The sequence below is a fragment of the Mustelus asterias genome, unplaced genomic scaffold, assembly GCF_964213995.1.
Source record: "Mustelus asterias unplaced genomic scaffold, sMusAst1.hap1.1 HAP1_SCAFFOLD_176, whole genome shotgun sequence".
Classification (NCBI taxonomy): domain Eukaryota; kingdom Metazoa; phylum Chordata; class Chondrichthyes; order Carcharhiniformes; family Triakidae; genus Mustelus; species Mustelus asterias.
Window position 1 is genome coordinate 72,343 of NW_027590178.1, and position 13,680 is coordinate 86,022.

Consider the following 13,680-nt stretch of genomic DNA (forward strand, 5'->3'; position numbering starts at 1 on the left):
TAAACTCGAGATAAAAGCAGACCCAGAACAATGAGTTTGATGACGAGATCAGCCACTGATGAGGGACATAAATGTATAAATGTATATAACAAGATCAGCCATTGATAGAAGACATAACTGCATATAGAACATAGAAAGCCACAGCACAAACAGGCCCTTCGGCCCACAAGTTGCGCCGATCATATCCCTACCTCTAGGCCTATCTATAGCCCTCAATCCCATTAAATCCCATGTACTCATCCAGAAGTCTCTTAAAAGACCCCAACGAGTTTGCCTCCACCACCACCGACGTCAGCCGATTCCACTCACCCACCACCCTCTGAGTGAAAAACTTACCCCTGACATCTCCTCTGTACCTACCCCCCAGCACCTTAAACCTGTGTCCTCTCGTAGCAACCATCTCAGCCCTTGGAAATAGCCTCTGAGAGTCTACCCTATCCAGACCTCTCAACATCTTGTAAACCTCTATCAGGTCACCTCTCATCCTTCGTCTCTCCAGGGAGAAGAGACCAAGCTCCCTCAACCTATCCTCATAAGGGATGCCCCCCAATCCAGGCAACATCCTTGTAAATCTCCTCTGCACCCTTTCAATGGCTTCAACATCTTTCCTGTAATGAGGTGACCAGAACTGCGCGCAGTACTCCAAGTGGGGTCTAACCAGGGTCCTATAAAGCTGCAGCATTATCTCCCGACTCCTAAACTCAATCCCTCGATTAATGAAGGCTAGTACGCCTTCATTAATCGGTTATACATAGAGTAGATATATGTATCTACTCTATGTATAACCATGTGTTAACTGTCGATGTCCGTACCCGTCTACTCAACTTGTAACGATGTGCTAACGGCTAATGTCCACACTGTCTATTATCTAACAATGTATAAAAGATGCTCAACTACCATTGTGTAGTTGAGAAGGTGAGTGCCTGTACTGCGGAGTGCCAGCGCTTCTCCCAAAGCTTTGTCTGAATAAAACTGTTTGTTGAACCTCCAAGTCTGACTCCAAAGTGGCGAATTTCCCATCACACACCCTCAGTTCAGTTCAGAGGAAGATTAACCCAGAACAGTCAACCAGTTCTGTTTAACAATGAAACTGCAATTCCAATATTGCGTGTTTTACGGACCAAAACGTGACGCTGTCGGGGGCTTGTGAAATTCAGGCGCGGTGTTTCACGAGACACAAACTGCTCCAACTCCATGGTACATCACACAGCCTTACACTGGATAATTGTGCTTGGTGCTCACACACTCCATATCTCACTCAGCATTTCCAACCTCACCTTATCATCTTTTTGTACTTGCTACAGGACCAGAGTAAATGGAACTTCCTCTTACCTTCCTCTCCAGAAAATATATGGAAGCTGTTTGAATGTGAAGGGTTCTCTCTGGCTGGCGCTCTCACAATACTGTGCTGGTTCACCTCTTATAGTTCTTCAGGACACAATCCCTGCTGAATTGCAACTGTGGATTTTCACAATTAATCCAGCGCTCCCCCGGAGATCTGAATATGCCAAAAGAGAAAGAGAGTCAAATAGAGCCAGTGTGAATCAAAATGACAATTTAGCCACATACCCGACATCAAAAGATGCTGAAGGGGAAGCAGGAGTGTTGGAAATGTTTCAATTACAATATTATCATTCGATATATTAACCAAGTTCACAAACTATCTGATCTCACTGACTCCATCCTCCCCGGGTTACACACTGTCTGATCTCACTGACTCCATCCTCCCCGGGTTACACACTGTCGGATCTCACTGACTCCATCCTCCCCGGGTTACACACTGTCTGATCTCACTGACTCCATCCTCCCCGGGTTACACGCTGTCTGATCTCACTGACTCCATCCTCCCCGGGTTACACGCTGTCTGATCTCACTGACTCCATCCTCCCCGGGTTACACACCGTCTGATCTCACTGACTCCATCCTCCCCGGGTTACACACTGTCTGATCTCACTGACTCCATCCTCCCCGGGTTACACACTGTCTGATCTCACTGACTCCATCCTCCCCGGGTTACACACTGTCTGATCTCACTGACTCCATCCTCCCCGGGTTACACACTGTCTGATCTCACTGACTCCATCCTCCCCGGGTTACACACTGTCTGATCTCACTGACTCCATCCTCCCCGGGATTAAACTAGAAAGGGTGCAGAAAAGATTTACAAGGATGCTGCCGGGACTTGATGGATTGAGTTATAAGGAGAAGCTGAATAGACTGGGACTTTTTTCTCTGGAGCGTAGGAGGCTGAAGGGTGACCTTATAGAGGTCTATAAAATAATATGGGGAATAGACAAGGTAGATAGTCAATATCTTTTCCCAAGGGTAGGGGAGTCGAAAACTAGAGGGCATAGGTTGAAGGTGAGAGGGGAGAGATACAAAAGTGTCCAGAGGGGCAATTTTTTCACAGAGGGTGGAGTGTGTCTGGAACAAGCTGCCAGAGGTCGTGGTGGAAGCGGGTACAATTTTATCTTTTAAAAAGCATTTAGATAGTTACATGGGAACAATGGGTGTAGAGGGACATGGGCCAAATGCGGGCAATTGGGATTAGCTTAGGAGTTTAAAACAAAAAGGACGGCATGGACAAGTTGGGCCGAAGGGCCTGTTTCCATGCTGTAAACCTCTATGACTATGGGAATAGATAAGATAGAAGCAGGGAAGTTGGTTCCACCGGTAGGTGAAACTAGAACTAGGGGGCATGGCCTGAAAATAAGGGGTGCAGATTTAGGACTGAGTTGAGGAGGAACTTCTTCACACAAAGCGTTGTGAATCTGTGGAATTCCCTGCCCGGTGAAGCAGTTGAGGCTGCCTTATTGAATGATTTTAAGGCAAGGATAGATAAATTTGGAGGCCATTTGGTCCATCCAGTCTGCACCGCCCACAATCCCACCCAGACCCTATCCCCGTGTTTACCCTGCTAATCCCCCTGACACCGAGGAGCAATTTAGCATGGCCAACGCACCTATCCTGCTCATCTCTGGAGAGTCGGAGGAAATCCCCGCAGACACGGGGAGAATGTGCAGACTCCCCACAGACAGTGAGCCAAGGCCGGCAAAGTCAGCGAGGTGAAAGTTGTGCAGTAGAAGCCCAGACAGGGCAAAAGGGAGGGGAGGGGATTTCCACGAGACACAAACATTGTGGGTTCCAGTTCTCTCTGTCTATAGAGTTTGGGATTTGGGGCTGCTGTGGCAATACACGTGTTGCACTGTGAATGTGCACGTATCCTCGTATTCAATCAACCTCTGTCAGTTTCCTTGCATTTGTTGATTTACAGCCGCACAAAGCAATTTAGTTTCATGTGCTGCAAATGCTCATACAGGGCCCAGACTGAAATAATGGAGAGAGATCTGGTGCTGTGTTTACTCAGACAAGCGCTTGATTGCAGTAATTTAGATGCTGCAGCAGTGTTTACACAGACAAGGCCCGGATTGTAATAACAGATCTTTCTGTGAAACATTGAATCATCCAATTGCTGCAGTGCAGGAGGAGGCCATTTGGTCCATCCAGTCTGTACCGCCCACAATCCCACCCAGACCCTCTCCCCGTGTTGACCCTGCTAATCCCCCCTGACACTGAGCAGCAACTGAGCCTGGCCAGTGCCCCCTGTGCTGCTGATGTTTGGAGAGTGTGAGGAAAGGGCCGCAGACACGGGGAGAATGTGCAGACTCCACACAGACAGTGAGCCAAGGCCGGGAATTGAAGCCGGCTCCCTGGCGCTGTGAGACCGCAGCACCAACCACTGAGCCACCGCGCCGCCCACAATGTAACTGACCGTCCCCCGCTCTGTTAATATGATACAAAGACGGGCTGTATTTACACAGGAAACCGACATTTTAATCCTCAAGCTGAATGTTGTTGGAGTTGAAACTTTTTCTGGGCCGTTAATTCCTCAAACCCGGAAATACCCGGACACGCAGTGAACAAACCGCAGTGCGCCTGCGCGCAGTCGGAAGCGGGCCGCACCCTCCCGGAGTGAAGTTCGCGCAAGCGCACTCGGGGCGGCAAGGGCTGGTTTCCGGCTCGCGGATTGGTCAGCTCCCGGTCACGTGCTGCGAGCGGGCAGTGACTTCAGACCCCCCCTCTCCAGCCGCGCGCAGAAACCGTTAACGGCCGCGCCACGTGACCGCGAGCCGCTCTCACTGAGTGGGCGGGACCTCACCGCACCCTCATTCCCCATTGGTGCGTTCTGCTGTCCGTCAAATGAACACAGCCAATAGGAAGCCGCTCCAGCAGAATGATTGACAGCCAGTGCGCGGGCGCACTCGGGCAGCTTGTGATGAAGCAGCGACTCGCTGCCACTGGGGACAATCCCAGTCAGCGAGAGTCGGCGCCGCTGAAGCGGAGACTTTTTCTCTTATTTAATTCCTTACCGTGACTCAAAGATTCGGTGTGAAGCCGCTGGGAAAGCCCCGCACACGCAGTGAGAAACGGCGCGGCGCCTGAACTCCGCACTCGAGACGGCGGCGGGCTGATTGTCCCGCTCGCCGATTGGCCAGATCCAGGTCACGTGCTGTGCGTCGGCAGTGACGTCAGAACGCCCCCTCCAGCCGCGCGCGGAAACCGTTTAACGGCCGCTTCCAGCTACGTCACTGAGGGGGCGGCACCTCATTGCGTCATCATTCAGATTTACATACAGCATGGAAACAGGCCCTTCAGCCCAACTTGTCCAGGCTGCCCCTGTTTTTAAACCTCTAAACTCGTCCCAATTGCCCACATTTGGCCCATATCCCTCTAGACCCATCTAACTAAATGCTTTTTGAAAGACAAAATTGTTCCCACCTCTACTACTCCCTCTGGCAGCTCGTTCCAGACACTCACCACCCTCTGTGAGAAATAATTGCCCCTCTCACCTTCGACCTCTGCCCTCTAAGGTTTAGACTCCCCGACCTTTGGGAAAAGACATGAACTGTCCAGCTGATCTGTGCACTCATTATTTTGTAGACCTCGATAAGATCACCCCTCAGCCTCCTACGCTCCAAAGGAAACAAGTCCCAGTCGATCCAACTCCTCCTTAGAACTCAATCCATCAAGTCCCGGGAGCATCCCAGTAAATCTTTTCTGTACTCATTCTAGTTTAATAATATCCTTTCTATAATAGGGTGACCAGAACTGTACACGGTATTCCAAGTGTGGCCTTACCAACGTCTTGTACAACTTCAACAAGACGTCCCAACTCCTGTATTCAATGTTCTGACCAATGAAACCAAGCATGCCGAATGCCTTCTTCACCACTCTGTCTACCTGTGACTCCACTTTCAAGGAGCCATGAACCCGTACCCGAGATCTCTTTGTTCTGTAACTCTCCCCAACACCCTACCATTAACTGAGTAAGTCCTGCCCTGAATCAATCTACCAAAATGCATCACCTCGCATTTGTCCAAATTAAACTCCATCTGCCATTCGTCAGCCCACTGGCCCAATTGATCAAGATCCCATTGCAACCCGAGATAACCTTCTTCACTGTCCACTGTGCAACCAATCTTGGTGTCATCTGCAAACTTACCAACCATGCCTCCTATATTCTCATCCAAATCATTAATATAAATGACAAATAACAGTGGACCCAGCACTGATCCCAGAGGACACCGCTGGTTACAGGCCTCCAGTTTGAAAAACAACCCTGGACAACCATTCACTGGCTTCTGTCATCAAGCCAATTTTGTATCCATTTAACTACCTCACCCTGGGGTCCATGATGGAGGTTGTGCAACAACCTGCCATGTGGTACCTTGTCAAAAGCCTCATTGATTCACTGCACAATCCATCACTGCACCCTCATTCTCCATTGGTGCATTCTGCTGTCCATCAGCTGAGCACAGCCAATAGGAAGCCGCTCCAGCAGAATGATTGACAGCCAGTGTGGGTGGAGTCGGGCAGATTGTGATGAAGCAGCGACTCGCTGTGGATTCGCTGCCATTGAGGACAATCCCAGCCAGCAAGAGGCAGCAAGGGCGGCACCTTCCGTCCCCAAGCGCAGCATTCGCACCATCCCACTTTCTCTTCCATTTGGGCAGCACCACAAACAGCTTCTTGTTGTTCTTCCATTGGCAGCACCCCCGGGTGCTCCCGTTCCAGCACCTTTCCTCTTAATGATGGGGGAATGAGGCTCTCATAGCCCAGAATAAACATCCAGCAACATCGACAACTCCCAGCTTCCGCACACTTATCACCGTAACTCCGGGTGCTTTCTACTCATCCTCCCTCTCTGGACAAGTTGCACTCCCTGCCTCATAACCGGATCATTCCGGGTGACTTTCTGCACCTGGTTAGCGGAACTTTATCTACTTGTCTGAAATATATTATCAAAGTACACCTGCAAACCGAGATACGGAGACCTCATAATTGATCCGAGCCCTCATAATTGACAAGGGACACATCAAATCGAGGGGAGGCGGGAGAGCAAATTGCTCAGGGAGGGAGCAAACAGAGTGAGCAAATTGTTCAGGGAAGGAGGAGAGAGGAAGAGAGAGAGCAAGTGGTTCAAGGAGGAGGGAGAGGAAGAGAGAGAGAGAGAGGGAGGGCGCAACTGGTTCAGGGAAGGAGGAGGGAGATATAGAGGGAGAGAGAGGAAGAGATAGAATGAGAATTCAGGGAAGTGGAGAGACATATACTCAGGATGGTGCGGCACGGTAGCACAGTGGTTACCACTGCTGCTTCACAGCTCCAGGGACCTGGGTTCGATTCCCGGCTTGGGGCACTGTCTGTGTGGAGTTTGCACATTCTCTTCGTGTCTGCGTGGGTTTCCTCTGGGTGCTCCAGTTTCCTCCCACAGTCCAAAGATGTGCGGGTTAGGTTGATTGGACATGCTAAAATTGACCCTTAGTGTCCTGAGATGCGTAGGTTAGAGGGATTAGCGGGTAAATGTGTAGGGATATGGGAGTCGGGCCTGGGTGGGATTGTGGTCGGCGCAGACTTGATGGGCCGAATGGCCTGTTTCTGCACTGTAGGGTTTCTATGATTGATGATCTGTTTTCAGACTGGAATCACCCAGATATACTCAGTATTGATGCTGTTTATTCAGACTAGAATCACCCAGATATACTCAGTGTTGATGGTCTGTATTCAGACTAGAATCTCCCAGATATTCTCAGTGTTATAATGCTGTTTATTCAGACTAGAATCTCCCAGATATTCTCAGTGTTATAATGCTGTTTATTCAGACTAGAATCTCCCAGATATTCTCAGTGTTATAATGCTGTTTATTCAGACTAGAATCTCCCAGATATTCTCAGTGTTATAATGCTGTTTATTCAGACTAGAATCTCCCAGATATTCTCAGTGTTGATGGTCTGTATTCAGACTAGAATCTCCCAGATATTCTCAGTATTGATGCTGTTTATTCAGACTAGAATCTCCCAGATATTCTCAGTATTGATGCTGTTTATTCAGACTAGAATCTCCCAGATATTCTCAGTGTTATAATGCTGTTTATTCAGACTAGAATCTCCCAGATATTCTCAGTGTTATAATGCTGTTTATTCAGACTAGAATCTCCCAGATATTCTCAGTATTTGATAGTCTGTATTCAGACCATCAATACTGAGTATATACTGGAATCACCCAGATTTTCAGTGCTGAGGCTGTTTCTTTTCAAACACTTTCTCACCGTTATTCAGTCACCATTTCCTCTCGCGCACGCTCAGACGGCATGCTGATGCATGCGTGTTGAGTGGTCCCGCGCCCTGTTTCCAGTTTGATTCAGCATAGGCGCATTGCCGGTCATGACTGTCCCTGCGCAGGCGAGAAGCCCAAGGGAGGAATTACGCTGCCCCCCTCCTCGTGTAGCCAGATGTCAATCAACTGTCCCTCGCCAATAGAGAGCTCAGCCTCATTGTGGTCACTGATTGATAGAAAGAAACCCAGTAAGTTTGATGTATTACTGTCGCATGTATGAGCACACAGTGAAAAGTATTGTTTCTTGCACAAGGTACAGACAAAGCATACCATTCATAGAGAAGGAAACGAGAGAGTTCAGAATGTGATGTGACAGTGATAGCTATTTTAGAGAAAGGGGAGGAGATGGAATAGTAGAGGGACAGACAGAGAGAGAGAGAGCAAATGGTTCAACAACAGAGAGCAACTGGTTCAGGGAGGTGAGGGAGAACAAAATGGTTCAGGGAGGGAGGAGAGAGAGAGAGAGCAAATGCTTCAGGTAGGGAGGAGAAAGAGCAAATGAAAATTCATCCAAGATGGTGCGACAGACTCCTTGCGAGCTGTGCGCAGCCTGCACTCTAATTCTACCTCTCACTCTATGGTTCTAAAACTCTATTCGAACTCTTTTAAACTCTCCAGACTTTTGAATGAACCTACATTGTATGAAGTTGATTTTTCTCTGCACCCTAACTCTGACTATAACACCCAACTCTCTACTTTCCTTCTCTGTGTATGGTATGCTTTGTCAGTATAGCACGCAAGAAATAATACTTCTCACTGTATACTAATACATGTGACAATAATCAATCAAATGGCTCAGGGAGGGAGGAGAGGGGGCAAATCGGGTGGCACAGTGGTTAGCACTACTGCCTCACTGCGCCAGGGACCCGGGTTCGATTCCTGGCTTGGGTGACTGTCCGTGAGGGGTCCACACTTTCTCCCATGTCTGTGTGGGTTTACTCGGGATGCTCCAGTTTCCTACCCTGGTCCGAAAGACATGATGGTCCAGTGCATTGGCCATGCTAAATTCTCCCTCAGTGTAGCCGCACAGGCACTGGAGTGTGGCAACTCAGGGATTTTCACAGTAACTTCATTGCAGTGTTAATGTAAGCCTACTTGTGACACTAATAAATCAACTTTAAACAGACGTGGGCCATTCAGAAGTGTTCTGGAATTCAACATGATCACAGCATTACGATCCCACTTGATATTAACATCTGATAAGTCACGTCCAAAGATGGAACACGGCTTCACATATTTGAATAACATTTTGGCGAATGGGCAAGAGCTGGAGGCCAAGGTCTCCGCTCGCCTGAATAGCTGGACAGGACTGCTCTGAGTGCGAGTTCTCATCATAAACCAGCTGATTGCCTCCATGCTGTGGTACCGGCTGGTCACTTCCACCCCTCCCCACCTTTGTCATAAACATCCAGAGAACACTCGTAGAGTTCTTCTGGGAGAAAAGACCGCACTGGGTCACTGCTGTGGTTCGGAGTCTCCTGCTGAGGGAGGGCGATCAGGCACTGGTGACCTTCCACCTTCAGACCCTGCAGGGGTACCTCCTCGTTGAATCCCCTCCTCAATGGTGTGCCCTGGCGATGTACGTCTTCCGCCAGGTGTGAAATTACTCTCCCTCCTTCTGAAAGTCTGGGTCATGGTCACCTCGAGGTACATCTCTCCCCTGTCTGGAGTAGCAGCTGTCGTTCGGAAGCCGCTGCTGTGGAATCTGCTCCTCCACCAATACCATTTCAGTTGGCTGGCAGAGAGGAAGGCTGTGACTGCTGTGTGACAGGGTCAGGGACGTGCTGGTGGTGGAGTGGACTGGATGACACCCCACGAGCTTGCTGAGGATGTGGTGGAGGACTTTCAGCTCATGGCCAATGGAATCTATGACCTGAGAACAGTCGTGCTCGGACACGACGTCACACGTGGTCTTGAGGAGGTACAGCTGCGTGATGGGATCCCGTCTAAACGTACCTGCTCGGGCGGAACTTCACATTGACCCGAAACCCAGACCTCACTTCCTGGATCTGGCACCCCATAGTTTGAGCTGCCTTGCAGTAATACCCTCCATGCCTTTTGCGTCAGCACAAAGGGTTTCCTGTCTGGGCTGCTGCTGCACACCTTCCACTACTGTATCCTCACCCATCACCCGCACACGCCTTGGTTCGCCTTGCTGCTGTCTGGCGGTGGAGGTTCCCACTGGAGGTCCCCCTCTGAAGGGATCCTCTTCCAATACATTGGGGACCTGGGGTGGAAGCTGGTGCACGCAGCGATACCACGCAACCGTAAGTTGTACCGATTCACTGGCTCACAAGAAACCTGCCCTTCTTGGGATCTTGTGGAGTCCGTGGGCCACGTCTACATTCAGTGTCTTCGGCTGCACTCCCTTTTGGTTCCCCCAAATAACTTTCATTGATGTTCTGTTTGCACTTCAGTCCCACGCTCCTGATCTACGGGCACCTGGTACGGAGGGGTAGGGGTGAGGAAGGCAGAGGACCTCCCTGTGAACCTGCTCCTGGGCCTGGCTAGATTGGCCATAATTAGGCCCAGGCAGACGGCAACCAAAATGATCGTCCCACACGACTGTCTTCCCCTCTACTGCAGCTCCATACGTGGCAGGGTGTCCCTGGAGAGGGAGCATGCTTAGTCCACAAGCACCATTGAGGCCCGGCAGGGGCTGGCGTCCATTATCGATCCCTTTAATCACGTGCTGATTTGATATTTTAAGTTTCCTTTACACTTTGCTTTATTTTGCTGAGGGCAGTTCCTGACTTTTTTAAGGGGCCACTGCTTTTATTTTGTCCCTCAGTTTATCTGATTTATTTGGTTTGCCAATAGGATGAGTTCACCTGTGGGCTTGTTGGAAGGAAATTGGGAGCACAAGCAATTCACACCAATGGTTTCTGTCCCTGGCTGTTACTCAGGGCCACCCAACTGATTTTACACTTTGATCTTCAAGAACTAAGGGTCATCTCTCACGACACTACTAATGCCCTCTCTGATATACACAAATTGCCCCACCACTGGCTCCCTGTTTTTTATCGTTGCTGCTTCCTCACTTCGCATCTCAATTTCTATCTTCCCTGCGTCTGTATCAGTGTGTCTCTCTCCAGCTCACTGTTCTTCCTCCTCTCCCTGACCCCCGTCTGTCTCAGTGTCGGTTCGCCCTGGTCTCTCTCTCCTTTCTGATTAACATATCTCATCGCCTCTGTCTATCTCCAGAATCTGCCTCACACGGACTGATCCCCTCGCCTGGCCCCCCCACCCAGCTGCTTTCTCTCCACCGGTTGGTGTCCACACCTCTGTCTCTGGTACTGAGATCAGTCAGATCGTTACCCTGGCAACACAGGAAATCGCTCAGCAAAAATAACTGAAAACGGAAATAACAAAACCACCATCACACACCCTGTTGGAGAGCAATCAAAGTAAAGGAGACAAAATGGTTACCCGGCACACAAAATGGACTCTGGGAAAAGACATTAAGAGGCACTGACTTTGGGCACAGACATTACATAAAGAGTTAAAACCTTTAGTGTTTAAATTACTGCAGGAAACAGGTCAGACCTTGAGGCACCTTAAACTCGAGATAAAAGCAGACCCAGAACAATGAGTTTGATGACGAGATCAGCCACTGATGAGGGACATAAATGCATAAATGTATATAACAAGATCAGCCATTGATGGAAGACATAACTGCATATATGTATCTACTCTATGTATAACCATGTGTTAACTGTCGATGTCCGTACCTGTCTACTCAACTTGTAACGATGTGCTAACGGCTAATGTCCACACTGTCTATTATCTAACAATGTATAAAAGATGCTCAGCTACCATTGTGTAGTTGAGAAGGTGAGTGCCTGTACTGTGGAGTGCCAGCGCTTCTCCCAAAGCTTTGTCTGAATAAAACTGTTTGTTGAACCTCCAAGTCTGACTCCGAAGTGGCGAATTTCCCATCACACACCCTCAGTTCAGTTCAGAGGAAGATTAACCCAGAACAGTCAACCAGTTCTGTTTAACAATGAAACTGCAATTCCAATATTGCGTGTTTTACGGACCAAAACGTGACGCTGTCGGGGGCTTGTGAAATTCAGGCGCGGTGTTTCACGAGACACAAACTGCTCCAACTTCATGGTACATCACACAGCCTTACACTGGATAATTGTGCTTGGTGCTCACACACTCCACATCTCACTCAGCATTTCCAACCTCACCTTATCATCTTTTTGTACTTGCTACAGGACCAGAGTAAATGGAACTTCCTCTTACCTTCCTCTCCAGAAAATATATGGAAGCTGTTTGAACGTGAAGGGTTCTCTCTGGCTGGCGCTCTCACAATACTGTGCTGGTTCACCTCTTATAGTTCTTCAGGCCACAATCCCTGCTGAATTGTAACTGTGGATATTCACAATTAATCCAGCGCTCCCCCGGAGATCTGATTATGCCAAGAGAGAGAAAGAGAGTCAAATAGAGCCAGTGTGAATCAAAATGACAATTTAGCCACATACCCGACATCAAAAGATGCTGAAGGGGAAGCAGGAGTGTTGGAAATGTTTCAATTACAGTATTACCATTCGACATATTAACGAAGTTCACAAACTATCTGATCTCATAGACTCCATCCTCCCCGGGTTACACACTGTCTGATCTCACTGACTCCATCCTCCCCGGGTTACACACTGTCTGATCTCACTGACTCCATCCTCCCCGGGTTACACACTGTCTGATCTCACTGACTCCATCCTCCCCGGGTTACACACTGTCTGATCTCACTGACTCCATCCTCCCCGGGATTAAACTAGAAAGGGTGCAGAAAAGATTTACAAGGATGCTGCCGGGACTTGATGGATTGAGTTATAAGGAGAAGCTGAATAGACTGGGACTTTTTTCTCTGGAGCGTAGGAGGCTGAAGGGTGACCTTATAGAGGTCTATAAAATAATGAGGGGAATAGACAAGGTAGATAGTCAATATCTTTTCCCAAGGGTAGGGGAGTCGAAAACTAGAGGGCATAGGTTGAAGGTGAGAGGGGAGAGATACAAAAGTGTCCAGAGGGGCAATTTTTTCACAGAGGGTGGTGTGTGTCTGGAACAAGCTGCCAGAGGTACAATTTTATCTTTTAAAAAGCATTTAGATAGTTACATGGGAACAATGGGTGTAGAGGGACATGGGCCAAATGCGGGCAATTGGGATTAGCTTAGGAGTTTAAAACAAAAAGGACGGCATGGACAAGTTGGGCCGAAGGGCCTGTTTCCATGCTGTAAACCTCTATGACTATGGGAATAGATAAGATAGAAGCAGGGAAGTTGGTTCCACCGGTAGGTGAAACTAGAACTAGGGGGCATGGCCTGAAAATAAGGGGTGCAGATTTAGGACTGAGTTGAGGAGGAACTTCTTCACACAAAGCGTTGTGAATCTGTGGAATTCCCTGCCCGGTGAAGCAGTTGAGGCTGCCTTATTGAATGATTTTAAGGCAAGGATAGATAAATTTGGAGGCCATTTGGTCCATCCAGTCTGCACCGCCCACAATCCCACCCAGACCCTATCCCCGTGTTTACCCTGCTAATCCCCCTGACACCGAGGAGCAATTTAGCATGGCCAACGCACCTATCCTGCTCATCTCTGGAGAGTCGGAGGAAATCCCCGCAGACACGGGGAGAATGTGCAGACTCCCCACAGACAGTGAGCCAAGGCCGGCAAAGTCAGCGAGGTGAAAGTTGTGCAGTAGAAGCCCAGACAGGGCAAAAGGGAGGGGAGGGGATTTCCATGAGACACAAACATTGTGGGTTCCAGTTCTCTCTGTCTATAGAGTTTGGGATTTGGGGCTGCTGTGGCAATACACGTGTTGCACTGTGAATGTGCACGTATCCTCGTATTCAATCAACCTCTGTCAGTTTCCTTGCATTTGTTGATTTACAGCCGCACAAAGCAATTTAGTTTCATGTGCTGCAAATGCTCAGACAGGGCCCAGACTGAAATAATGGAGAGAGATCTGGTGCTGTGTTTACTCAGACAAGCGCTTGATT

General features: G+C 48.9%; 1 protein-coding gene across 7 annotated transcripts in view; it reads right to left on the reverse strand.

Moving 5' to 3' along the window:
- The window catches only part of LOC144485237 (NACHT, LRR and PYD domains-containing protein 3-like), an 86,199-nt gene that overhangs the window by 53,837 nt on the left and 18,682 nt on the right, over window positions 1-13,680 (reverse strand). For 5 of the 7 annotated variants that reach the window (XM_078203442.1, XM_078203445.1, XM_078203443.1 and 2 more), the window contains 2 exons: window positions 11,926-12,091; window positions 1,333-1,498 (listed from right to left, as the gene is read on the reverse strand). The gene's annotated coding sequence lies outside the window, so the exon portion shown is untranslated. Of the gene's footprint in view, window positions 1-1,332; window positions 1,499-3,830; window positions 3,900-4,370; window positions 4,502-11,925; window positions 12,092-13,680 lie in introns of those variants that run through there. The other 2 variants (XM_078203446.1, XM_078203449.1) reach the window with 2 other exon arrangements.